Source organism: Lampris incognitus, chromosome 3 (assembly GCF_029633865.1).
Source record: "Lampris incognitus isolate fLamInc1 chromosome 3, fLamInc1.hap2, whole genome shotgun sequence".
Classification (NCBI taxonomy): domain Eukaryota; kingdom Metazoa; phylum Chordata; class Actinopteri; order Lampriformes; family Lampridae; genus Lampris; species Lampris incognitus.
In genome coordinates this window covers 16,254,306-16,281,909 of record NC_079213.1, presented here as the reverse complement: position 1 = coordinate 16,281,909, position 27,604 = coordinate 16,254,306, and the positions used below count along the sequence as shown (strand labels likewise).

Genomic DNA, 27,604 nt, shown 5'->3' with positions numbered 1-27,604 from the left:
ACACACACACACACACACACACACACACACACACACACACACACACACACACACACACTAACTACATAGCAAGGCAGTGGGGAGCCATGAAACACGTATGGAAAGCATCACTCAGCGATGTATCTTTCCTCTGTTGCATTTAGGCGTCATGTTGTCTTTATTCTGACAGAGTTTACCAGTCCTGGGGGTGATCGTCTTCAACGCACCGCGTGAGGCAAAGAAGAAAAGCTTTCATTCATTTTTCAAGAAGTGGGTTTTGTGCTCTCTTTCCAGAGAGTTCTGGTGGGATTCGGTCGCTTGGCTGAAAACGAGCAGAGACAGACAGCGAGTGTCAGATCCTGACATCAAACGGAGATGTTGAGTGATGGGGGGGATGCCCAAGGGGACCTCACACAGGGACAAATACACACACACACACTGAAATGCTAACCCACTCTGTATATTAAAACACACAAATGCACATTCACAATCACACGAACAACCCTGGTGGGAGATAGAAACAGACAAAAATCTAAAAGATAAACCAAAAAAGTAAAAAGAAAATTCTCTGGAAAATTACCTTTTCAGGCAATCATTTTACATGGTCTCTACATTTGGATAATGTCACCACAAATATAGATCAGGTTATATTTATTCTGCCTGACATTTTAGCCTGTGCAGAAGCTGTCATGCGTTCATGTCCACAACGTATGGGAAATGTCAGAGATGCCCGACATAAGAGACACTGACATATGAGACACTGACATAAGGGACACTTGATGGCGTGACAAGGCAAATAACATAAATACAGGAGGATGGAGATGTTGTAATGTATTTCTCGCAACAGACACTATGGACTGTATTTTAAAATGGTATGTTTCAAATGGACGTGCATCCCAGCTGGCTACTGAAAGTGTACAACTACAGTACTGGCTAATTTATGTACAAGTTAGCATCGTCCACATATTCCTGTTTAGGATTCCTCAGTCGTCTTAGTGTGGCTGGTGTGACAGAGGAAGACGCAGAGGACGGGAAGAGAGGGAAACGGATGATCCACTGTGGCGACCCCTAACAGGAACAACCAAAAGTAGTAGTAGTAGTAGTAGTAGTGGTAGTAGTAGTGGTAGTAGTAGTAGTAGTGGTGGTAGTAGTAGTAGTAGTAGTGGTAGTAGTGGTAGTAGTAGTGGTAGTAGTAGTAGTGGTAGTAGTAGTGGTAGTAGTAGTAGTAGTGGTAGTAGTAGTAGCAGTGTGGAAGCTTGTGTGGAAGCGGTCATATATGTAGACAAAGACGTGTGATTCTCAAAGAAGTCTCACAGTATGCATCGCCATGTCAGTTCTATGACACTGAGTGGATACTTGGGTTGGACGTCACATTGACATCTGTTTATTCTTGGTACCTGACACTAGGATGTGTTTCTCTTTTTCTTTTTTCTCTTATTGTTCACAGTAGTTGAGTTTGTATTGCGCTGCACAACTTGCATTGGATTTGAACTGTACGTCCGGATAATGTGCCGGTCTATTCCGTTGCTTACCAACACGGGGTTCACCGGTTCGAATCCCCATGTTACCTCCGGCTTGATTGGGCGTCCCTACAGACACAATTTGCCGTGTCTGCGGGTGGGAAGCCAGATAGGGGTGTGTGTCCTGGTCGCTGCACTAGCGCCTCCTCTGGTCGGTCTGGGAGGGGGAATTGGGGGGAATAGCGTGATCCTCCCACGTGCTACGTCCCCCTGGTGAAACTCCTCACTGTCAGGTGAAAAGAAGCGGCTGGTGATTCCACATGTATCGGAGAAGGCATGTGGTGGTCTGTAGCCCTCCCCAGATCGGCAGAGGGGGTGGAGCGGAGACCAGGATGGCTCGAAAGAGCAGGATAATTGGACAGATACAATTGGGGAGAAGAATGGGGGGCAGGGGGGGAATAAAAAAAAAAGAAAGTTGAACTATAGAGTATAGTGGGAATTGAGTTTTTAATGTATAGTAGCTGAATTAACTGATGAGTATGAGAGAAGGGGTAGGAAAAAATAAGTGTATACTTCCTCCTACTCCTTTTCCGACATGTAACAAATAATCTGATGCACAAGGAGATTTGTTCGCTGAATTTGATTTTTGGGTTTTTTGATCACTTCAGATTATTGGCAATGGATTATCTGTATGTTATATCCTGCTTATTTCCATGTTCAAAATAATCATCATTCATTCATTCATCATTCCACGAGGAGGTAAAGAGACAAATAGCAACATCAGAAAAGTAGAATAATGGATAGATGCAAGGTAGGAGTCCACTTTCTTACCGCTTGCCTTGAATCCGACAGGCCTTCGAAGAGTGTGGCGCTGCTGCTCTGTGCAGGAGAGAAATTGATTGGACAGTTGAAATTGTTTTGACTTTAAAGTCACATGAAAATGAAAAAACAAAACATTTCCCATCCAGATACTGGGGAAAATGTCAACGAGAGAAGCGTAGATAGAGACATGCCTCTCAGGTTCGCCGGCGTAGAGGTGGTTGAGGATGGGTAAGGGTGTGCAGCGGGTGGTGTACTGTATCAGGTGGGCTGCAGTGCAGAAGCATGTGCGAGACGGGGGCTCTTTAAGATAGCTGCCGCTGTGTCTACTTAGACACTAGCATATTGTGAAAATTCTCACATAGTGACAAATGTACATACATCACAGCCCTGAATGCATGTTTATGCTAGTGTGTACGTGTCAGACTATTTGTACGTATGTGTATGTATGTGTGTGTGTGCGCAAGGATGTAAAACATCTGCTCTGTGGAATGTGCCCATTAGCAGCTGAGATGCTTGCAGATGATGATCTATTGCTCTTTGTGTGTGTGTGTGTGCGTGTGTATGTGTGTGTGTGTGTGTGCACATGCATGTGTAAGTCTGAGAGCTGTATCACTGTCTCTGGTGTGGTTTAACAGATGGCTGTAGTAACCTCTTGCAGAATAAAACTAATGCGCTTGACCAGAGACACAGACAAACTTGTTGTTATAGTAAAGTGCCCAGTAGTGCACAGCCTTTAAGTAGGTGGAGGTAGTATTTTGCGGCTTCATCTTTTTAAACATGTGGTGTGAACCGCCACAGAAGCCACCCAAGCATGTCAGAATGCACATTGATCCGTGTCCCGATCAATGTGTATTGTGTCATGACAAAATTTTACCCTCGCCAGAAATTTTTTTTAAGTCTTTGAATCTTTTTTCATGCTGCAATTTTACTAGAAAGCAAAAATGCATTTATTTTCACATGACCAGGAAATACGCTGACTGATTATGATTACAGTCACCCAGTTCCCTTATATGAAGGTGCAAATGAGGTGCTATGAATGTCTTACCCAAGACTGCCCGTTTCAGTTTCTCTTAAATGTTGCATTATCCACAGAAAGAGGTGGTCTTAACCATTCATCAAGTTCAAGTTCACTTTCTTATCATAGACATATAAATCATACCCTGTACCTTCAAATGCATGTGTCCTGGCTCTCTCAGCCCTTAAGCTATATATAAGGAAACTAGAAGAACCCCGCTACAATGTAGCGGTTTGGTTATCCACCCATCTAAATCTCCCTCCTTTTCATCCTGCCAGCTAACCGCCTTCCCCCTGCCCCTAAATCCCCCCCACTCCAACCCCCCCCCAAATGCTCAGAATCATCTGAAATGCCGAGAAAAGTGGTTTACCCCCCCTCACTTCAACTCCCTCTCCCCAAATGCTCAGAATCATCTGAAATGCTGAGAAAAGTGGTTTTTAGCCACCTGCTGAATAAAAACTGACTCAGAGGCGGATGGTCCGAGCTCAGATACTCTAAGCGTTGTCCTGAGGGAAGCAGGAGAACAGACCATGTGCTGGGTGGATGGTCCTCCATCATACTTAGGACCTTCCTTCTGCAATGGGTGATGTAAATGTCCTGAAGCGGTAGTGCTGCGCCTATGATTTTTTTTCCCTCCCCCTTTTTCTCCCCAGTTGTATCTGGCCAATTAACCCACTCTTCCGAGTCGTCCCGGTTGCTGCTGCACCCCCTCTGCCAAGCCAGGGAGGGCTGCAGACTACCACGTGCCTCCTCCAATACATGTAGTGTCGCCAGCCGCTTCTTTTCACCTGACAGTGAGGAGTTTTGCCAGGGGTAGGTAGCACGCGGGAGGCTCACGCTATTCCCCCCAGTTCCCCCTCCCCCCTGAACAGGTGCCCTGACCGAACAGAGGAGGTGCTAGTGCAGCAACCAGGACACATACCCACATCTGGCTCCCTACCTGCAGACACAGCCAATCGTGTCTGTAGGGACACCTGACCAAGCCGAAAGTAACACTGGGATTCGAACTGGTGATCCCCGTGTTGGTAGGCAATGGAATAGACTGCCACGCCACTCGAATGCTGGCTGCTATGATGTTTGAAGGCCTCATTACTATCCTTCTCAGTTGTTTGTGGTCCTGTTCAGTCAGGTTGCTAAACCACACCAATATGCTCCCAGTAAGGATGCTCTCTATGGTAGTCTGGTAGAAAGTGACCAGGGTTTTTGTGGACATTCTGATTTTTTAAAGACATCTCAGAAAGTGTAGTCTTTGTTGTGCCTTCTTAATGACACAACTGGTGTTTAGAGACTAGGAGAGGGAGTCTGAGATCTGAATGCCTAAAATTCTGAAGTTCTTCACAATTTCAGTCAGGACACTGTTGATGTAAACTGGTGTCTGAACTGTTTTAGACTTCCTAAAATCAACAAATATCTCCTTTGTTTTCTCAACATTTAGGGAGAGGTTGTGATCTGGACAACATATGGATAAGTTCCTCACCTCCTTCCTATACGCATATTCACTGTTGTCACTTATAACAATGACGAGGATGAAAAGTAAAAAGGCAGTTGGTCCTGATGACATACGTGTGGAGGCATGGGGATGTTTAGGAGAGATGGCAGTGGGGTTCTTAACTAGATTGTTTAACACAATCTTGGAAAGTGAGAGGATGCCTGAGGAGTGGAGAAGAAGCATACTGGTACCGATTTTCAAGAACAAGGGTGATGTGCAGAACTGTAGCAACTACAGAGGTATAAAGTTGATCAGCCACAGCATGAAGATATGGGAAAGAGTAATAGAAGCTAGGTTAAGAGGAGAGGTGACTATTAGTGAGCAGCAGTAGGATTTCATGCCAGGAAAGAGCACTACAGATGCAATGTTTGCTTTGAGAATGTTGATTGGGAAGTATAGAGAAGGCCAGAAGGAGTTGCTTTGTGTCTTTGTGGATTTAGAGAAAGCATATGACAGGGTGCCGAGAGAGATGGTGTGGTATTGTATGAGGAAGTCAGGAGTTGCAGAGAAGTATGTAGGAGTGGTGCAGGATATGTATGAGGGCAGTGTGAGAGTGGTGAGGTTAGCGGTTGGAATGACAGATGGGTTCAAGGTGGAGGTTGAATTACATCAAGGATCGGCTCTGAGCCCTTTCTTGTTTGCAATGGTGATGGACATGTTGATTGATGAGATCGGGCAGGAATCTCCGTCGACTATGATGTTTGCGGATGACATTGTGATCTGTAGCCAGAGTAGGGTGCAGGTTGGGGAGAGCCTGGAGAGGTGGAGGTATGCACTGGAGAGAAGAGGAATGAAAGTCAGTAGGAGCAAGACGGAATACATATGCGTGAATGAGAGGGAGGACAGTGGAATGGTGAGGACGCAAGGAGTAGAGGTGACGAAGGCATATGAGTTTAAATACTTGGGGTCAACTGTCAAAAGTAATGGGGAGTGCAGAAGAGAGGTGAAGAAGAGAGTATAGGCAGGGTGGAGTGGGTGGAGAAGAGTGTCAGGAGTGATTTGTGACAGAAGGGTACCAGCAAGAGTTAAAGGGAAGGTTTACAAGATGGTTGTGAGACCAGCTATGTGATATGGTTTGGAGACGGTGGCACTGACGAAAAGACATGAAGCAGAGCTGGAGGTGGCAGAGTTGAAGATGGTAAGATTTTCATTGGGAGTGACAAAGAAGGACAGGATTAGGAACGAGTATATTAGAGGGACAGCTCAAGTTGGACAGTTTGGAGACAAAGCAAGAGAGGCAAGATTGAGATGGCTTGGACGTGTGTGGAGGAGAGAGGCTGGGTATATTGGGAGAAGAATGCTGAATATTGAGCTGCCAGGGAAGAGGAAAAGAGGAAGGCCAGACAGAGGAAGATGCAGACGACAGGAAGAAATGGAAACGGATGATCCGCTGTGGCGACCCCTAATGGGAGCAGCCAAAAGTAGTAGTAGTAGACTGTTGTCACTTATCAGTCCAATTACTGTGGTGCCATCTGGGTACATTACAGGGGAAGAGTTGCCTCCATTTCAAATATGTAATTATGGAGGGTTTTTTTTTTACCCTTTTGACACCTATGTTGATCCTGATAACTGCTTTGGGTTTTGACCACTCTAAATCACAGACATCCATTTGAAATGAAACATGTGCTGTTATGTTGGCACCTCTCTTCCCCTCAAACAAAAAAAAACCAAAATAAACCCCCCCCAAAAAAAAATTGCTGTCAAAACTGTCTGTTAGCAAAGGTTTTGTATGATCTTATCTGCAAAAACCTCTGCAACTGCAACTGCAAATGTGTTGATGGTTCACAGACTTATGGATTATCTGTTGTCTTTGATATGTCAATGATAGACATTTTTAAGACATAATTCACATCGAAGTCTGATTTCTAGAATTTGTCTGGGTCAGTCAGTAATACGCTGACTGTGGATGCATTTTGCATTAATATCTCATAAACAACTAGAGAACTTGTTCTGCCAGTCCTCTTCATGCTGAGCTCCGTCTCGGTAATTGGTAGTAATGTGAATCCTCAACTATTCCAGATTCCAGTGAATAAGAGAGAGAGGGGGGGGGAAATTGACCCACAGCAGCAGGGCCATTCATGCATTAGGCGACAGGCATGAACCTTGAACTAGTGTGGATTAGGTGGGCTGGAATTTTGCCCTTTGTGTTGTTTTTTAAAAGATAATGAGGCAGTTTTGGACAAAGTCCATGGTTTATCACAATTATCTACTACTACTACTATTACTACTATTTTTGGCTGTTCCCGTTAGGGGTTTCCTCAGCATATCATCCATTTCCATCTCTTCCTGTCCTCTGCATCTTCTTCTGTCACACCAACCACCTGCATGTCCTCCCTCACCACATCCATAAACCTTCTCTTTGGCTTTCCTCTTTTTGTCTTGCCTGGCAGTGCCATATTCAGCATCCCTCTCCCAATATACCCAGCATCTCTCCTCTGCACATATCCAAGCCATCTCAATATTGCCTCTCTTGCTTTGTCTCCAAAATATGCAATCTGAGCTGTCCCTCCAGTATACTCATTCCTAATCATGTTCTTCATCACTCCTAATGAAAATCTTAGCATCTTCAACTCTCCCACCTCCTGCTCCACCCCCTGTCTTTTCGTCAGTGCCACCATCTCCAAACCATTCGACATAGCTGATCTCACTACGATCTTTTAAACCTTCCCTTTCTCTCTTGCTGGTACTCTTTTGTCATAAATCACTCATGACACTCTTCTCCACCCACTCCACCCTGCCTGTACTCTCTTCTTCATCTCTCTTCCACACTCCCTTTTACTTTGAACAGTTAACACCAAGTATTTAAACTCATCGACTTTCGCCACCTCTGCTACTTGCATCCTCACCACTCAGCTGTCCTCTCTCTCGTTCATGTATATTCCATCTTGCTGCTACTGACTTTCATTCTTCTTCTCTCCAGTGCATATCTCCACTTCTCCAGGCTCTCATCAACCTTCTCCCTACTCTCGCTACAGATCACAATCTCATCTGCGAACATCATAATCCACGGAGACTCCTGCCTGATCTTGTCCGTCAACTGTCCATCACCATTGCAAACAAGAAAGGGCTCAGAGCCAATCCTTAGTGTAATCCCAAGTCCACCTTGAACCCATCTGTCATTCCTACTGCACACCTCACTACTGTCTCACTGCCCTCATGCATATTCTGCACCACTCTTAATATACTTGTCTGCCACCCCCGACTTCCTCATACAATACCACACCTCCTCTCTCGGCACTCTGTCATTGCTTTCTCTAAATCCACAACAACAAAATGTAACTCCTCACCTTCTCTATACTTCTCCATCAACATTCTTAAAGCAAACATCGTATTTGTAGTGCTCTTTCCTAGCATGAAACTATACTGCTACTCACCTCTCCTCTTAACCTAGTTTCCACAAAACAGTCTTCCTTCTTCAACTTCCACCATTTGATCCTTGGCACTGCTTTCACTCTCTTCCTCTTCTTGATCTCTGAAGTCATCCTACAGACCACCATCCGGTGCTGCCTAGCTACGTTCTCCCCTGTCACCACCTTGCAGTCTCCAATCCCTTTCAGATCACGCCTTCTACATAAGATATAGTCCACCTGTGTGCACCTTCCTCCACTCTTATGTCACACTGTGTTCCTCCCTCTTCTTGAAATACATATTCACCACAGCCATTTCCATCCTCTTTGCAAACTCCACCACCATCTGTCCTTCCACATTTCTCTCCTTGACACCATACCTGCCCATCACCTCCTCATCTCCTCTGTTCCCTTCACCAACATTCCCATTGACGTCCACTCCAATCACCATTCTCTCCTCCTTGGGTACCCTCTCCACCACTTCATCCAACTCACTCCAGAATTCTTCTTTCTCTTCCATCTCACACCCAACTTGCGGCGCATATGCACTGATTACATTCAGCAATACACCTTCGATTTCCAGCTTCATACTCATCACTCTGTCTGGCAGTCTCTTCACCTCCAGCACACTCTTGACATACTCTTCCTTCAGAATTACCCCTACCCCATTTCTCCTGCCATCCACACCATGGTGGAAGAGTTTGAACCCACCTCCAATGCTCCTGGCCTTACCCCCCTTCTACTTGGTCTCTTGCACCCGTAATATGATCCACATATTTGATTTGGCAAAGGTTGTACCCTGGATGCCCTTCCTGGCGCAGTCCTCTCTGTTTAACTGGGTTTGGAATCGGCACTAAGAATGCACTGACTTTTTCATCCTCAGTGCCTGGGTCGGTTTATCACAATTATGCTGTTCTCAAATAGATTCAGAAATGCGAAGTGAAAAGATCCACTGTCATAACAGATCTTTATCAACGTATTGAGTTGGAAAGATGTTTGCTTCAGCTGTGTTGGGTGTGTTGAAGTGGCTGGACATTGTTGATAAGAAGAAAGGGTGATCAGATTATTCTACCTTAAAGTGATTTGTTATCAACTTGCCACAGTAGCTTATGTAACCCAAAAAGCAGATGCCATTCACACTTAACTTTCAGATTGATTTTCTGACTCAAAAGTGATAGTACCTCTAAATAATAGCTGGTTACTAAACCACAATGGTAAATTGTAGTTATAATTGTGAATTTCCATGGATGGTTTATTTTTATTTCTCTCCAAGACCTTGACATATTTTTGAAAACTATATTTCACAGCATCCCAAACATCAACATCCTTTTGAGCGGACCTATTTAGAGCTCAATCAGGTCAAATAAATGTATCTATAATTATGAAAGAAGTTAAAAAGATCATTAAAAATCATGTCAAAGACAGCATCTTAAAATATGTGTGGAGACATTGATACAGACAACCCATGGGAGTACTCTTGAAAACCAGGATGCCATTTTGGCATGCTATTTTCAATGTTTACCTAGGAAGGTGATTTTAAAGGGCATTCATTAAGAACAAAAGAATGCTATAATCATTTTGTAATGTAAACATGTCTCATGATCATCAATGCTCAGTGTTTCAAAAATACAGATATAATTATTACAAAAATTACCATTCTGTTGTACTCTAAAGTCTGCAGATAACAAATTAGTGTCTTTTTTGGTCACGTGGTGTCCATCTCAATTTACATTAAAAATCTTCATGTGACAATATCATTGCCAAATCAGCATAAGTGACAGTTCAGTGGGGCATGTCAAATACACCTTAGACTGCATTAATATCCATATGAAAAAGAGCATAGTAAAGCAAATGGTAACTCAATTTTCAAACATCAATAGAGGGAAGCTACTGTCACAGTTGGAGATTGAGAAGCTCCAACAGAGTGGCCATGTGATTCAACAGTATGGAGAGCAGCTTGGAGATGAAGGGCTGCCCAGGAACACAGGGTGAAAGAAGCATCTGACATAACCCTACCAACTACGACAGCTGAATCCAAAGAGTTGAAGATGAGAATCATGGCCAGACTAAATACAGTCAACCGCACCCGACTGCCATGGCTCGTTGATGCAAAGTCCCATCAGAAGATATGCTAGCAGATGTTAACATAGCTCTGCACACTATCTCAACTACCAACAGACGCCAATGAGCTTGTATATATCACTACAACTGTAAGTCACTACAGCTGTAATCCTGGAGATGCTTGGGTGCAAGATTAAGGGCACAAGCCACAGAGCGTATCCTCCGAGAAGGCTGGAGACCAAGCTCAAGGCAGCTAGGAGAGATGTTAGCCAGCTAACAAAGGTGCAGAAAGGAGTGATGAAAGACTGGCCCTGGGTGAAAAACAAGTAGAGAGTTTTCCATAAGTAAGGTCCTGGAGACTGCAAAACAAAGACTCACAGCTCTGGCTGCTAGGCTGAAGAGATAGACCTGAGAAGCAGAGGCCAAGAGAATAAATGGCCTGTTTTCTAAAGAGCCATCCAGAGTTTATTCCCAGCTTCAGGGGGACAAGACCCACTCAGAGCTGAGATTGAACAATACTGGAAAGATATATGGGAGAAGGAGGCATCACACAACACCAATGCCCAGTGGCTAGTGGACCCAAGAGCAGATCACAGCAACTTCACAGAACAAGACCCAGTCATCATCACAACAGCAGACATCCAACAACAAGTTTCAAGCATGAAGGGCTGGACAGCACCAGGGCCAGACATCCATACCTTCTGGCTGAAGAAGCTAACAGCACCCCATGAATGCCTGGCAGCACATATGAATCAGCAGCCAACATCAGGGTCTCACCCAGACTGGATAACACAGGGCAGAGCAGTACTTTTTATGAAGGATCCACACAAGGGTACAACACCTTCCAACTACTGGCCAACCTGCCTCTCCACAACATTGAAGCTCATCTAAAGGATCATAGCAACTAAGTTGAACAGGCACATGAGTCAGTACATGAGCGAAACTCAGAAGGGCATTGGGAACAACACCAGAGGGTCAAAGCACCAGCAAACGGTTGATAGAGCAGTCACCCAAGACCAGACAGACCAACCAGAGAACTGCCTGGATTGACTATAAGAAGGCCTACAACTCAATGCCCCACTTGTGGATACTGGAGTGCCTGGCACTAAACAAGGCCAACAGGACTCGGATGCTGAAAATTTCTCAGGAACTCAATCAGCTGTGGAAAACAAACCTAGAGGCCAATTCTGAGGCCATCGCCCAAGTGACTATCAAGTGCAGCATATACCAAGGAGATATGCTGTTCCTGCTGCTGTTCTGCATAGGCCTGAATCTCCTCTGTCAGTTTATCGTGAAGAGTGGATATGGATACAAGTTCAGAAGTGGGATAACCATCAGTCACTTCCTGTCCATGGATGATATCAAACTGTATGCCAAGACTGAATGAAACAAAAAGCTCACTGAGGCAAATTTGTAATTTGTGATAGTTGGCTATTCAAAAAAATTGACTTGACATCGATTCACGAATCCACCTCACCAGAACATACAGCGATGACATCGGGATGTCATTCAGACTTGATAAGTTTGACCGTATGGTGACCAAGACAGGGAAGGTGATCAGGACTGAAGGGGTGGAGCTACCAGAAGGCAGGATTGTAGACATACGGGACTGTTACAAGTACCTGGGTATCCCAAAGACCAATAGAAGCCATGACGAGAAAGAAAGGAGGTCAGCAAGAGCCATATACCTCCAGAGAGTAAGACAGATTCCTGAGAAGCCAGCTCAATGGTATGAATACGATCCAAGCCATCAGCATGTCATCAGATACCCAGCTGGGATAATAAGCTGGCCACAGGAGTATATATATATATATATATACTGCTCAAAAAAATAAAGGGAAAGCCTAAAAACACAATATAGACCTCGATGAATGAAATATTTCAGCTGAAAATCTTTATTTATTAGACAGAGGAATGTGTTTAGAGCAAAATAACCTAAGAATGATCACTGGAAATCAAAATCATTAGCCCATTAAGGTCTGGATTCAGAATCATACTCAAAATCAAAGTGGAAAATGAGAACATAGGCTGATCCAACTTCTGTGGAAATTCTTCAAGACGATTCAAAATGAGGCTCAGTAGTGTGTGTGGCCTCCACGTGCCTGTATGCACTCCCTACAACGTCTGGGCATGCTCCTGATGAGACGACAGATGGTCTCCTGAGGGATCTCCTCCCAGACCTGGATGAGGGCATCGGTCAACTCCTGGATAGTCTGTGGTGCGACATCGCGTTGGCGGATGGTACGAGACATGATGTCCCAGAGGTGCTCGATTGGATTCAGGTCTGGGGAACGTGCAGGCCAGTCCATAGCATCAATGCCCTCGACATACAGGAACTGCTGACACACTCTGGCCACATGAGGACGAGCATTGTCATGCATGAGCAGGAACCCAGGGCCCACTGCACCAGCATATGGTCTGACAATGGGTCTGAGGATCTCATCCCGGTACCTAATGGCAGTCATGGTACCTCTGGCTAGCACGTAGAGGTCTGTGCGGCCCTCCAAGGATATGCCTCCCCAGACCATCACTGACCCACCGCCAAACCGGTCATGCTGGAGGATGTTGCAGGCAGCAGAACGTTCTCCACAGCGTCTCCAGACTCTCTCACGTCTGTCACATGTGTTCAGTGTGAACCTGCTCTCATCTGTGAAGAACACAGGGTGCCAATGGCGAATCAGCCAACCAAGATGTTCTCTGGCAAAAGTCAATCGGGCTGCACGGTGTTGGGCTGTGAGCACAGGCCCCAATTGTGGATGTCGGGCCCTCATACCATCCTCATGCATTCTGTTTCTCACTGTTTGAGCAGAAACCTGCACATTAGTGGCCTGTTGAAGGTCGTTTTATAGGGCTCCGGCAGTGCTCCTCCTGTTCCTCCTTGCACAAAGGACCAGATAGCGGTCCTGCTGCGGGGTTGTTGTCCTCCTGCGGCCCCCTCCACGTCTCCTGGTGTACTGGCCTGTCTCCTGGTACCTCCTCCATGCTCTGGACACCTTGCTGGGAGACACATCAAATCTTCTTGCCACAGCACGCATTGATGTGCCATCCTGGATGAGCTGCACTACCTGAGCAACTTCTGTAGGTTGCAGATACCGCCTCATGCCACCTCTAGTGGTGAGGGCACTAGCAAAATGAAAAACTAACCAAAGATCGGCCAGAAAAGATGAGGACAGGCAAATGGTCTGTGGCCACCACCTGTAAATCCATTCCTTTTATAGGGGTTGTCTTGCAAATTGTCTAATTTCCACCAGGTGGAAATTAGACAATTTACCAACAGGTGAAATTGATTCACAAATCAGTGTTGCTTCCTAACTGGACAGGTTGATATCTCAAAAGTGTGATTGACTTGGAGCTACACTGCATTGCTTATGTGTTCCCTTTATTTTTTTGAGCAGTGTATATAGATAGATAGATAGATAGATAGATAGATAGATAGATAGATAGATAGATAGATAGATAGATAGATAGATAGATAGATAGATAGATAGATAGATATTCTATTTGGTCCAAACGGGAGACACCACAAAGGTGGTTGAGAATGGCAGAGCTAAGATCCTGTGGGACTTCAGGTTCCAGACTGACAAGCAGGTACTTGGCTAACCAACCAGACATTGTGGTAGTCAACAATGAACAGAAGGCAGCACTAGTGATCGATTTAACAATCCCGAGCGACAGCAACATCAGGAAGAAAGAGCATTAAAAGCTAGATAAATACCAAGGGCTGAAGGAAGAACTAGATTGGATGTGGAAGGTGAAATCCACAGTACTCCCAGTGGTAAGAGGAGCACTAGGGGCTGTGACCCCCAAACTAGGAGAGTACACCGGCAGATTCCAGGATCAACATCTGAGGTCTCTGTCCAGAAACGTGCAATCCTAGAAACAGCTAAGATAATGTGCAGAACCCTCAAACTCCCAGGCCTATGTTAGAGGACCCGAGCTTGAGGAGGACACACACCACCCGAAAAAGGGAGATTTTTATATATATAATGTATACACTGTTAATACCTGGCTAGAAAGAGGATATCCTCTTACCAGCCCAGCCAGGTATTAACAGTGTATTGTTATCTTTGAAAGTCTTTATTGCTAAGCAGCTTATTGCAGCAGCTCTTCAATATTTATCAATTCTACACTTAGTGCCTCATGTAAGTCGGTCTATAGATCAGAACATCAGTCATATATAAATGTGAAATGGAACTCAGGTTACAGCAAATAAAGAAATAAACGTTAACACATTTTAATAATAAGCACAAGGTTTAATCCTGAGATATGTCTTTCCCTAAAGCAAAAAATATAAAAACATTGCTGACTTGCTCCTGGCCCCCCTGATGGCTCGGTGTTCCTCTGGGGTTGCAGTGCTTTGGGCTCCGGCTGTTCTCTTGGTCTTGGGGTGTCAGTACGACTGCGGGGCCCATGGGTAGCTGCAGGTAGCAGCCTGTCTGCTGCTAGGAGGCACCACGCTAAGTCACGGCTCTCAGACACCAGAATGTATTGGGATTAATCCCCTGCACTCACAGGTGGACACGTCATATGCACATACACACTACTAGCATCTGCCTCACACACTCCCTGGAACACTGTGTGGATTAGAACCTTCTTCTTTGTCCTTTATCCCCCTTTTTTTCTCCTTTATCGCTCTAACTGTTATTATCCTAAACTGATATTGATAAGATCAATTTAATCATGCTTTGTTTAACACATGTCAGCGTCTGTTTCTGTCTTTGTCTTATCAGATACATGTTGTCATTTTTCATTTCTGTTTCCTTGTTTCACGTGTGGCAGTTGTCCGTCCCCCTGTTGGAGAAGCGATGCTGATTGGTTGTTTGGCTGATCAAACGTGTGGAAGAGGGGGACCTGTGGTGGCTTTTAATATAAAACAAAAACACTGCGCTCTTGTCAGCACACAGATCCTTAAAAGGACGTAGTTATTATAAGCTGTTCCCGATAATTAATAAAGATTGGCTTTGCAGGTGGAGAACCTGAACTCCACGTGCAGATTAACTCTGTCTAGGACACATTAGCATGCAAATCCCCTGTGTTGTGTGCCAAGCCTGCTGACAGCACAAGTTAAAAAAAGGAAAATATCATTGACTGAACACTTAATTATTGATTTTTAATTATTTATTTTTTTTATCAACTAAGCCTGTTAAGTCCAGTAACCTCAAAGGTCCAGAATAACATACTAAGAAGAAAACTAGGAGGTTGAACAGCAAAAAAATCCCGCCTGTTCTGAGCCCAAAAGACTTGCTGGTGTGAGACAAAACACGCTGTAGAATTGAAGTGAATAACAAACTTATGTTTCAGTGAAAAAGCGGTAAATTGGAAACGGATGATCCGCTGTGGTGCCCCCTAACGGGAGCAGCCGAAAGCAGCAGTAGTAGTAGAAAGATGTGAAAGTTGTTTGAAAAATCTAGGATTTTTTAAAAATTTGTATTATCTATTATTCCAGTAACTTAACTTCACTCAAACACGAGCTGTTTACACAAGTCCAGACTTTTACATGCCCTCAAATAAGTCAAAACAAATGTGGATTCCTATTCTAAAGTACGCTGCACCGCAAATCCCTCACTGTGGATGGTCATGAACTTATTAGCGCTTTCATGCTCTAAACAGACTTCAAGTAAAGGAGAATAAACACATGGTTAAAAAAAAAAATCCAGGAAGACAGTTATGATATACAGACAGTCCCCGGGTGACGGACGAGCTGTTTTTGAGTCTGTTCTTAAGTCAAATTTGTATGTAAGTCGGGACAGCTATGTACAGTTGACATCTAGCATCAATTAGTCAAATGTTTGTCTTAGTATATAGTATATATTTCACTTAAAACATCATAAATATAATAATGCAGTAATAATAATTCATTGATAATTGAGTTCATTGATGAGACTTTTCCATGTTACTTCGTCTCAAAACAAAGTACAGCTGAACGCTTTCTTCCCTCATACCTGTTGCCCCCATCTGTTTTAACTGTGGCATGTCCTCTGTAGTGAAATAATAAGTCTTTCAACTAAATATGAAAAAATGGACCTACTCACTCTCTCCTCGAGTTTTTTATGCATAGCCCAAAATCACAAGGGCTGTACAATCAGGACAGTATATGACAATATAACACCCTCTATCCTTGGATCATAGAAGCGAATGAGGAAAAACTCCACAGGAAAACCTTATAAGGAAAAAAAAATGGGTGAAACCTCCGGAAGCGACAGAGGAGGCATCCCTCTTCCAGTTCGCACAGGCATGCAATAGGTGTCGAATGCACAAAATACACAAAAGTAACAGTATCCTAATATATATACAATTAATACATAACATTTAGCAATGCAAGTTTCCATGTGGGGTAATAAAAATTGTAAGGGAAGAGTGCAAGACGTATTTAGTGAATCTGTGACCATCCAAGACAACGTCAGGCACCACACACATGCAGCCAAGAGCCTGCAGAGAGAATAGACTTCACATGCACACAAGTGGCAGACTTTCCCTCCTCCTCTTTCCTTTACCTCCCTTGCTCTCTCTTTTCCCACCCCCACTCCTTCATTTTCTCTCTCCACCCCCCTTTTCCTGCTCTCCCGTTTTCTCCATCTCTCTTTATCTCTGTCTCCCTCTGTCTCTCTCTCTCTCTTTCACCCTCCCATGGTTCAGGTGATTAAAATGATAATGGGTCCCATGTCGTGAGTGGACAGGATCAGGAGATGTCCATTAGACACACTTAATCTCTCTCACTCACACACACACACACATATACACACACACACACACACACACACACACATATACACACACACATAGCAGGAGGTTTTGATTCCAAATGGCAGCGTGAATAAGTTTAGGACCCTCGGGTGATATCTAAAGTCACCTTGCTCATAAAATTGCCCCTTTAAAGACAAGCCTCTGTCAAGGACACCTAAACTCATTATCAATATGCAGAGACAGACAAATGCTAAATGGTGCAGAGCTGAGATAGAGAGAGAGAGAGAGAGAGAGAGAGAGAGAGAGAGAGAGAGAGAGAGAGAGAGAGAGAGAGAGATAGAGAGGTGGAAAGCAAGACAAACAAAAGGAGGCAGAGGGAGGGGGAAAGCAATGCAGATGGAGAAATGCAGAAAGAAACAGAAGAGAAGAAATGGGGCTGGGAGAGAAGAAGATGAGGAAGAGATAGACAGGAAGTGAGTGGGTTTAGGATAGTACAGCGGCTTGCAAGCTGGTTATTTAGGCAAGCATGGGAGGAGAGGTGAGGAAAGAAACGGAGAGATGTGCGGAAGGGGAAAACTGTTGGAGAGTAAACAATTTGGGCAGAACACACTCTCCCTCTGCTGCACCCCCCCACCACCCACACACCACTACCCACATTCCGTCTCTCTCTCTCTCTCTCTCTCTCTCTCTCTCTCTCTCTCTCTCTCTCTCTCTCTCTCTCGTTCCCCGTTGTCTTTCTTGGTCTTGCCATCTACGACCGTCTCTTTCCCTGGTTCTTCCCCTCATCTTTGGTAACTTTCACCCTGAGCAGCATGGCAGCATGCTTTGATGTAGTAATGCAATATTGAGTGACAGGGCAAATGCAGTTTTTATTATTAGAGTTGTGGGTGGAGGGATTCTTTTGACTCATGTCATGGTGCATCCATAACTCAGTGGTGTGTGTGTGTGTGTGTGTCTGTGTGTGCATGCAATTTACATGTGCATTCTCCTGAGCGTAGACGGACGCTGGCAGATGAGCGTACGTGTCCATTTGTGACTGTGCGTGCATGCATGAGTGTATAAGAATGTGTGTGCAGGCGTGTGCTCCAGCAGCAACGCTGGATGATGGCATGTGTGTGTGTGCCAGCGTTCCTTGGCACACGTGTGAATGCTTCATCACATCAAAAACCACAACGCCTACGGCCAGGGGTGACGGAGGGATTTGTTCCTCAGTTCAGTCAAGGGTAAAATAAACACCGTCCTAATGGAGTGCATCGTCAGTGCCTCTGTCTCTGTCTCACTTGTTACCCCCTCTTACTCTTTCATTGTGTTTTTACCCATCCATCCATCTCTCTGCATCTCGCTCTCCCTCCTCTGTTTGTGCTCTACCTTCGCCCCTACTTCCTCTGGTTGCTTTTCTTTCACGCACGCTTGGTTTCTTTCCAACTTGGTCTTCATTTCTGTCTTGTCTGTTGTCCTTTCTCTGATCTTTCTGTCTTTTTCTTCTTTCGCCTACACCCTGTGTCCCACGTGGCTCTTTTTGTCTTTCTTCATATATTCTATCCATGTTCAGATCTCTTGACTTAATGTTCCTTGAGTAGCTGGGCGGATGTCTTTGATTTCGACACCCTGCCCGTGCTCTGCAGTATATGGTCTTATGAATGCGGCTGTAATAATCACACAGCAAGTTTTATCCCGGCATGTACCGTGTCTCGATTTATCAGTCAGTCATGAGAGACTGTCAGTTAAGTCAGTCAGAGAGCTGCCACTATGACAAGGAAAGACTATTGAAAAGGAAAGTTGTTTTACTTAATCTATCTCATAATATTATTTAGGTACCACTGTACAATAAGGGATATCTTATAATAATAATAATAATCATCATCATCATTACATTTATATAGCTCTTTTCTAGACACCCAAAGCACTTCACATTGAAGGGGGTAACTTACTTCAACCACCACCAATGTGTAGCACCCACCTGGGTGGGTATAAATGGTTTCTAAGTGGTTACCAATTACTTTATTAATGTTGATAATTCATTTATTAATGGCCTGGTGATGGCCTGGCGGCCTGTCCAGGGTGTTTCCCCGCCTGCCTTCCAATGACTGCTGGGATAGGCTCCAGCATCGCTGCGACCCTGACAGCAGGATAAGCTGGTCCGATAATGGATGGATGGATGGATGGATGGATGTTATAAATCAGTAATAAGATACTGTAACACTCTGAATAAAAAGACTGTTTGGGTTGCCAGGTTGAGACCTCACTTTTTATCAATACGAGAGAGTCTTCATAGAGTTTATCCTGGGAAGTTGGGTGAGGAGTACTGATTCATATTTTCAGCAATTGGTGTACACATAATATGATTTAAAAATACTGTGCAGGAGCAACAATTGCTATTATAACTAATGGCTAAGTTTAGGGTTACAGTTAGATAGTGGTTCAGTTCAGGGTTCAAATTAAGGTTGTGGTTATTGAGGCTGACGTATAACTATTGGCCCAGCCTCTTCTGATCATGTGGTTCCCGAAAATATCGCTATGGAGACTTTCCTCACGCCGGCTTCCAAACTGGCATCCCAGAAAACTTTTTTTTTTTGGAGGGGGGGGATTTTCCTCCTTTTTCTGCCCGATTGTACTTAGCCAATTACCCCACTCTTCCAAGCTGTCCTGGTCGCTGCTCCACCCCCTCTGCCGATCCAGGGAGGGCTGCAGACTACCACATGCCTCCTCCGATACATGTGGAGTCGCCAGCCGCTTCTTTTCACCTGACAGTGAGAAGTTTCTCCAAGGGGACGTAACACGTGGGAGGATCATGCTATTCCCACCAGTCCCCCCCCCCAACAGGCGCCCCGACCGACCAGAGGAGGTGCTAGTGCAACAAGCAGGACACATACCCACGTCTGGCTTCCCGCCCACAAACACAGCCAGTTGTGTCTGTAGGGACGCCCGACCAAGCCAGAGGTAACATGGGGATTCAAACTGTCGACTTGATTCAACTTGATTGTTGAATTGATGCAACTTGATTGATTGATTGATCCCCGTGTTGGTAAGTAACGGAATAGACCGCTGTGCTACCTGGACGCCCAACTGAAAGCATTTTTATTACAATTTTAGATTGTTACAATTTCATTTAGCAGGCACTTTTATCCAGAGCGACGTACATCTGAGAGTTAATACCACACAAGCAAGGATCTAGTCAGGAGACAACAACACAAGTACGGGCCAAAAAACTAGGTTCAAGTCCGATAGGACACGTGTCAACAGGCAGTGCACAAACGCAATGGGTGCATAGAAGCGATTTTTTTTGTGGGTTTTTTTATTAATACCATCAGGTGTAGAGATGTTCATGTTATATCAACATTTATAAATGGGTTTTTAATGTAATTAACAACCATCCCACTTGCATCCTAATTTGGCATTTCCTGTTCTACTAAAACCCCAATACACACGGAGTAAGCCTCTAGATAGACGGACAGACAGATAGATAGATAGATGGACAGAGAGACAGATAGATAGATAGATAGATAGATAGATAGATAGATAGATAGATAGATAGATAGATAGATAGATAGATGCGATGATATGAAAAGAATACAATGACTTGAAAACATTTCAACTGACCTCAATATCGCAGTGAAACAATGCAACTCTTGAATTTTCTGAGATTAAGTAGTTATCTGGCATTGCCTTATTTTACATTTTTCAAGGAGATACTCACTTCGTGTGAAACTGTAAGGGATGCAAGTGAAATGATCCTACCCCAAATGCATTTTCAAAGACATATCGTCTCTTACTACTCCAGCAGAAAAAGTTATCGTGTCCAATGTTCCCCGATTTATTAGTGATGAGTTTTTGCAGAGAGAGCTGTCTGGGCAAGAGAAGGGGGATGAGTTGATGTGACACCACGACTGAAAGGAAAAACACAAATCTTATGGATCACAAACAAAGAAAGGCATCATAAATATGTGTAAATGACAACAGCTTGCCAAAAAAAGAGGACTGGCAGTTCAGTATGGTGGAGGTTTCTGCCCGTGACAGCGACTCTGATTCGTCTTGTATCCAAAACAGTGCAAACGCTCACGGTGCGGAAAAATTAAAAGAGTTTCCACAGAGAACAAAACAAAACATGAAAGGGGGAGAGAGGCAGATTATTCCTCCATAAAGAAATGTTCATTAAAACTGTTCGGCTGTCACATACGGGCAAAGGGAAGGATGTGTTTCCAGATCAGGAAACCTGTAGACTAAAACAACTAAAGCAAGAACTGAACAATAACACTGAAACGATCTGAGGCTGTGTTTCTCTTTCATTTTAACTCGTTGCCACTGCTATAATTAGTTTAATAATTCTTGTCTTTTTACCCATAAGTGGCTTTAAAGTTGGATGTTTAAGTCTAAATGGGGGGGGGGGGTTATCAAAAGAGAGGAGTAATTTGTCTATCTCTTAAAACTCACTGATGTGATGATTGTGCAGGGAACAGTGATTTTTATGACACAAATGTTAAAACAATGAAATGGTGGTAAGGCAGCTGTGTCTGCAGTATACTGTTAGTGTCACATTAAGAACACCAGTCACAGGGCGTCCGGGTAGTGTTGCAGTCTATTCCGTTTCCTACCAACACAGGAATCGCCAGTTCGAATCCCCGTGTTACCTCCAAATTGGTCGAGCGTCTCTACAGACACAATTGGCCATGTCTGCGGGTGGGAAGCCAGATGTGGGTATGTGTCCTGCTTGCTGCACTAGTGCCTCCTCTGGTTGGTTGTGGGCGCCTGTTAGGAGAGGAGGGGGAACTGGGGGGAATAGCGTGATCCTCCCGCGTGCTACGTCCCCTTGGAAAAACTCCTCACTGTCAGGTGAAAAGAAGTGGCTGGCGACTCCACATGTATCGGAGGAGGCATGTGGTAGTCTGCAGCCCTCCCCGGATCAGCAGAGGGGGTGGAGCAGCGACCGGGATGGCTCGGAAGAGTGGGGTTTTGCATTGGACGGGTGCAACTGGAGAGAAAAAGGAGGGAGAAAAATGAAAAAATAAATAAATAAAGAAGGCCAGTCATTGCCAGATCAGTGAATAATCCAGAGATTGAGATTGTGGAACTACGACGTCTGATAGATTCCACAGGAAGTCGAGGACATGTTTGAGTCCTCAAGACCAAATAAAAACCAATTTTGAAGATCAACTGGACATAACGGCTCAAGGGGCACTGATTTTGTCATGTTTTAGGGATGCAAATCAGATGGACACCCCTTCCAAGTTTTTCTCTGGCTGAGAGAGAGGACTAGGCAGATGAGGTCCATCCATGCTCTAAGACTGGACAGAGGACAGGAGCTCAAAGAGCCCACTGATATGCACAGGCAGGCAGGATAGTTTTACTCAGACCTGTACAAAAAGTGAGTGCTAAACTCTTTTTACTGAGGACGAGCCAAGTTTTCCAGAGTTTTGAAAATATTTGGGGAGTTGTGGTTTCAGCCCCGGCCTTATTGTTATGGATAAATGTTGAAAATAAATAGTGTATTAATTCAACTTTTTGGAATTAATAGATGCGTTAGACAGGGCTCTGCTCTCTCTCCGGAAGGCTGTATGCAGTCTCTATAGCGCCTACATTGCGCAGAATGCAAAATAAAATTGGTGGATTGATTTTACTCCCATTTTAACTCGTCATATTTCATCGACGCTGACTTTTAGTAAAATATTCTTTCCAGGAGAGGCTGCCTGAGGGTCCTGAATGTAATCACACTGCCGTTTGGAGTCAAAACCTCCTGCTGTGTGTGTGTGTGTGTGTGTGTGTGTGTGTGTGTGTGTGTGTGTGTGTGTGTGTGTGTGTGTGTGTGTGTGTGTGTGTTTCTCGATGTACGCGCCTGACACTGTGCAAGTGTGTACTTTTGTATCTGTGGATGAGGCTCCTTTTCATTCAGTGTGTATGTGTGTGTGTTTGTGACTGTGTGTGTATGTGTGTTGTAAAGTGTGACTAGCCATCTGGTAACCTCTCTGATATTTTACTGCATGCTACAGTGGCAGTCACCCACCCTTGGCTCACAGAAAGCAATAACCTGTGTAGACCAGGTGGTATATGTGTATGTGTTTGCTGATGTGTGTTTGTGTGTGTGTGCGTTTGTAGCCTGTTATTTTGTCCATCCATCTCTCTACAGAGATACCTGTCTGTCCATAACGGTAAACCAGCAAGAGTAAAACTGAACATCACCAGTAGGAAAACTCGAGTTAAAGCCTTAAAGTATAAGATAGGAAATATACTCGGGTATTCAACATTATTTTTTACACTGAATATACTGAAGTATCAAAAGTGCAAGTAAAAGTAAACGCTGTTAATTCAACATCCAACAGGATTTACTGACCTTAAAACAGAGAGAAGAGGGGTGTCTGGGTAGCGTAGCAGTCTATTCCGTTGCCTACCAACATGGGGATTGCCAGTTCGAATCCCCGTGTTACCTCCGGCTTGCTCGGGCATACCTACACACACAATTGGCCATGTCTGCAGGTGGGACGCCAGATGTGGGTATTTGTCCTGGTCGCTGTACTAGCGCCTCCTCTGGTCCGTCGGGGTGCCTGTTCGGGGGGGGGGGGACTGGGGAAAATAGTGTGATCCTCCCATGCACTACATCCCCCTGGCGAAACTCATCACTGTCAGGTGAAAAGAAGCGGCTGGTGACTCCACATGTGTGGGAGGACGCATGTGATAGTCTGCAGCCCTCCCTGGATCAGCAGAGGGGGTGGAGCAGAGACCGGGACCGCTCGGAAGAGTGGGGTAATTGGCCACATACAACTGGGGAGAAAAGGGGGGGGGCAGAGAGGAGCACTGAAAAATAATCATGTCCCAAGTGTGCATGTCATGTCAAGTGCAGTTGGTGTAAGCATGCCTTGGATTATCAAGTGGTGGTGAATAATTGAATTAGAATACAAATTTGACTAGCATAGCCACATATTAGCATATTAATATAACTGATATATCATTTAGCACATTAAATGTCATATGCAGGTAGAAGAAGGGCACAATAGTAGAAATGTTGATAATGGAGTCCTAATAAGTCAGAGTACAATAGTAATAACTGGCACCAGTAATAGTATGAGATGATTCATGTTGGCTAGGAAGTCCCACCATTATATCATTAAGGTAGGCATGGAAGAGGGAAAATGTTGGATTTAAATATGCCAACCTTAATGCAGGACTAGTCTTTGCCAATGAAATGTCACATGGCTATTTCATTAACACATATTGTCAGCAAATGTGCATTGCAAACATGAAAATCCAAATAGTTGGGATTATTGTAACTGAGCTCTCATTTTGTCACAAATAATGCATATATATAAACTGAAAATTAAAACACAATGATGGGATTTGAATTTCAGATGAGTATTGTCCATTCCAAATTTCCATATGAAACCCCTCTTTGTTGAATCTCAAGCAATTTGGTTGTTATGGGTGAAAATATTTGTATCAGAAAGAGTACAGCTTGGAAATAGCACGCTGCTGCACATACCATCAGTCCCTGGCTTTATCAGTGAAGCTTCATGCTCAGAAGAGGGCAGCTGTTATTGTTGTGGAGTTGTGAATCTTAACAAGTTGGGTAAAGCTGTTGGCACTCCTCACACACACACACACACACACACACACATAGATAATGTACAGACAGCGGCCACGTCTGTGTAAAAATGCAAGTATCTGAGACCATAGTGGCTCCTATAGAAGTTTTGTAGTCAAAAGATAATCATGTTCTCAAAGGAAAGTTCTTTTTTTGTTTCATACCCCAAATTTCCTCTTCCAGTGTGGGACGATAGCGGCGCAAATTCACGTTTGCAGCGGCCTTACCCAGTACCGTCCATGCAGTGTCTTTGTCCGCGTGTGTGTCTAAGTTTGTGTCTTAGTTTGATGGCTTGGAGAGCTGGCACTGGATCGGCTGGGAGAGCTTGGTCTGCTGCGCCCTATGGGCCCAAGGACCACAGCCCTGCCCGGAGCTGTGCCCGAAGAGGAAACACCGGGTACAGTCTGACATGACACGGAAGCGGGGCAGGCTAAGCTAACTGCTAGCCCATACAGACCAGCCGTTCCGATAACACCGAGGGCGATCTGGCGGCGGCCTCACCTGGCGTTGATTGTGTTTTTGGTGTCGTCGTGTGAGTGCGGGGTGGTGTGTCAAGGGTGTCTTGCTGGGAGAGCTGGCGTTGGATCGGCTGAGGGATCCTGGTCTGCTGCATCCGGTGGGCCCAAGGACCACGGCCCTGCCCGGAGCTGTGCCCGAAGAGGAAACCCCGAGGGCAGTCTCACAGGATGCGGAAGAAGGGCAGGCTAAGCTAACTGCTAGCCCATGCAGACCAACAGTTCTGACAGTCATCCTGGTGTTTGTTCCCCTGGACAGTGATTTTTAGTTTGGATATATATGTTAGTTTGGATATGTGTGCTCTTGTAGTTACTGTAGTTTTTGGATATGTGTTTTTGTCTTTGTGTTGCACTGCTGTGGGCTGGGGGAAATGATATTTCATTTCATGTATACGAATACATGAAATGAAATGACAAAGTGTTGCTGACTCTTGGGGTTCCTGATTCCAAATGGGTGGTGGCTATTGCATAACACACCTCTCCTTATATAAAGCTGACTCACTTTTCACCACTTTTCATGTCAATAACGTTTCAGTCTGCTGCATCTTTATTTTTCCTAACCCCCACCTCGCGGGAGGATCAGAACACAGCCCGTCCCCTGCATCCATTACTGTGCGACACTGTTTTTGGTTGATCTAGTTACTGATGACCGAAAGGAAGTCAAACCACCCACCTCAGTATCTGCAGACAGATTGAGACCGACAGGATTCATCAAGCCACCAGGTCCTCTTCACTGCCGAAGCCGTTCCGTTGGCACTTCTGAATATTTCCTTTTGATGTTGGCTTTCAACATTTAAGTAGAGCATCAGCAGCTGGCCTGGAACCCATAAGCTTGTCAACATCTCAGAGAAACACTAACCACCGCACCACAAAACCTTCCTGCTTCCTCCACCAGCCAGTTTTCAATATTTCCTTTGGATGTTGGGTTTTCAGTATTAAGACAGAACATGAGAAGCTGGTCTAAAACCCATAATCTTGCTGACGTCTCCAGTGGAGTCTCGCGTCCTGCACCACCGAGGAGTTCTTTAGCAGTTCTTTGATTTTGGCTTTCAAAACGTAGGGACAGCTTTTCAATATGATCTCTGAGAGCTTAAAAAAGCCTTCCCTCTAAATCTTGCATGCTGTGTTACATCAACCTGAAACATCGTCTTTATCCAGCTTCCACTGCCCTGCAGATTTGCCCCCATGGACCACTAAAGTCAAGCGTCTTGGTTTTCCACCGTTTACGGTACACTAGAAATGTACATTTCAGATAATGCGTGCTGCTAGAATGTAAGAGTACATTATAGAGATCATTTAAGAGTGTAATTTAATCAGTAGGCCTCCGTTCTGCTCAGTCCCCACAGTCTATGAGTCTATTAGGGGCTGTACTTGCTAATGAGCTGGCACGACAGTAAACATTGTAATAATGGGGGTTTAAAGTCTAATAATTACTTAATCACTATCACTATGATCAAAGGCAGTTAACTACATTTAATCAGTTCTTTCTGTCTGAATGAATCCTTTAAGGAACTGCATAAAAACTTATTGTTTTTGTTCTTATTTTTTTGGGAGGGGGACACACCCAGGATCCTAGATGTGAGATGTTTGCAATCACTTTTCACTTTTCCATACTAAATTCACCCTTATCCACAAGTGGCAATTAAGCATAACATGGCACGTGGTGTATTAGTATCATGTACAGTACAAGTACAAAGTGTTGAGCATTGCACACACACACATACACACACATATGAGTATTGATTTTCCTCATACTGAAGGCTGATATTTGCACAAGTACTCTAAATACTCTCATGCACATGTATATTATAAAATTTTAATCAAATTACTGTATTTTGTTTAACTTTTCTTTTCTTCTCTCTTGAATAGATGGAGAGATGTTGCCATACCGTCTATGTCTAAAAACAACATTAACAATTTGTGAGGTGTCGGCCCAAGGTGTGCTGCCACTGCAGGAACAGCAGCCCCAGCCTCTCCGTCTCTCTCAGTAGTATTGTCAGTTTGGTGTTTTGTCAGGTTGTGAGGTTGCACTTATCAGCCCTGCCTCCATCTGTGTGCCTGTGCACTTTTTGACAGTGTTGGTTTGACCAGGTTTTCTTCTCTCTTTCTCTCTCTCTCGCTCTCTCTCTCTCTCTCTCTCTCTCTCTCTCTCTCTCTCTCTCTCTCTCTCTCTCTCTCTCTCTCTCTCTCTCTCTCTCCCCTGCCTTTCCTTTATTGTTAGTGCCATTGATTCATTTTCTCTCCTCTCCTCCCTCTCTCTTTTCATATCTTGGTGTGTCGTTCGGTATGCTGTGTGTAGCGTCCTCTTGATGAGCTCCATGTATTGAGAGCTTGTCAGGGTTGTGGATGAAGCATGTCATTGTAGCTGTCTCCAACCAAACCCACTCACTGCTCAGACACAAGCCCAGTCCACTGTTCTGTGTGTGTGTGTTTGTGTGTGTGTGTGTTTGTGTGTGTGTGTGTGCGAGCTCGAGTGTCTGCATGTCTGCCAGTTTGCCTGTTTGGGTCGTTACAGCTGTCCTTCAGCCTTCCTGGTGGAGTAGATGTGGTCTAATTAAAGAGCGTACATTATCTTTTTGATTGTCCCCTCGTGTGTCATAGCTGTCCCTCAGCACACTTACTCAAACTCATTAATTAAAGAGTACAAACTTGTCCATTTCAG

The 27,604-nt window shown here is 44.5% G+C and overlaps 1 protein-coding gene across 1 annotated transcript in view; it reads left to right on the top strand.

Moving 5' to 3' along the window:
* Positions 1-27,604, top strand: part of grm8a (glutamate receptor, metabotropic 8a) — a 497,387-nt gene that overhangs the window by 457,364 nt on the left and 12,419 nt on the right. The gene's annotated exons all lie outside the window — the stretch shown is intronic.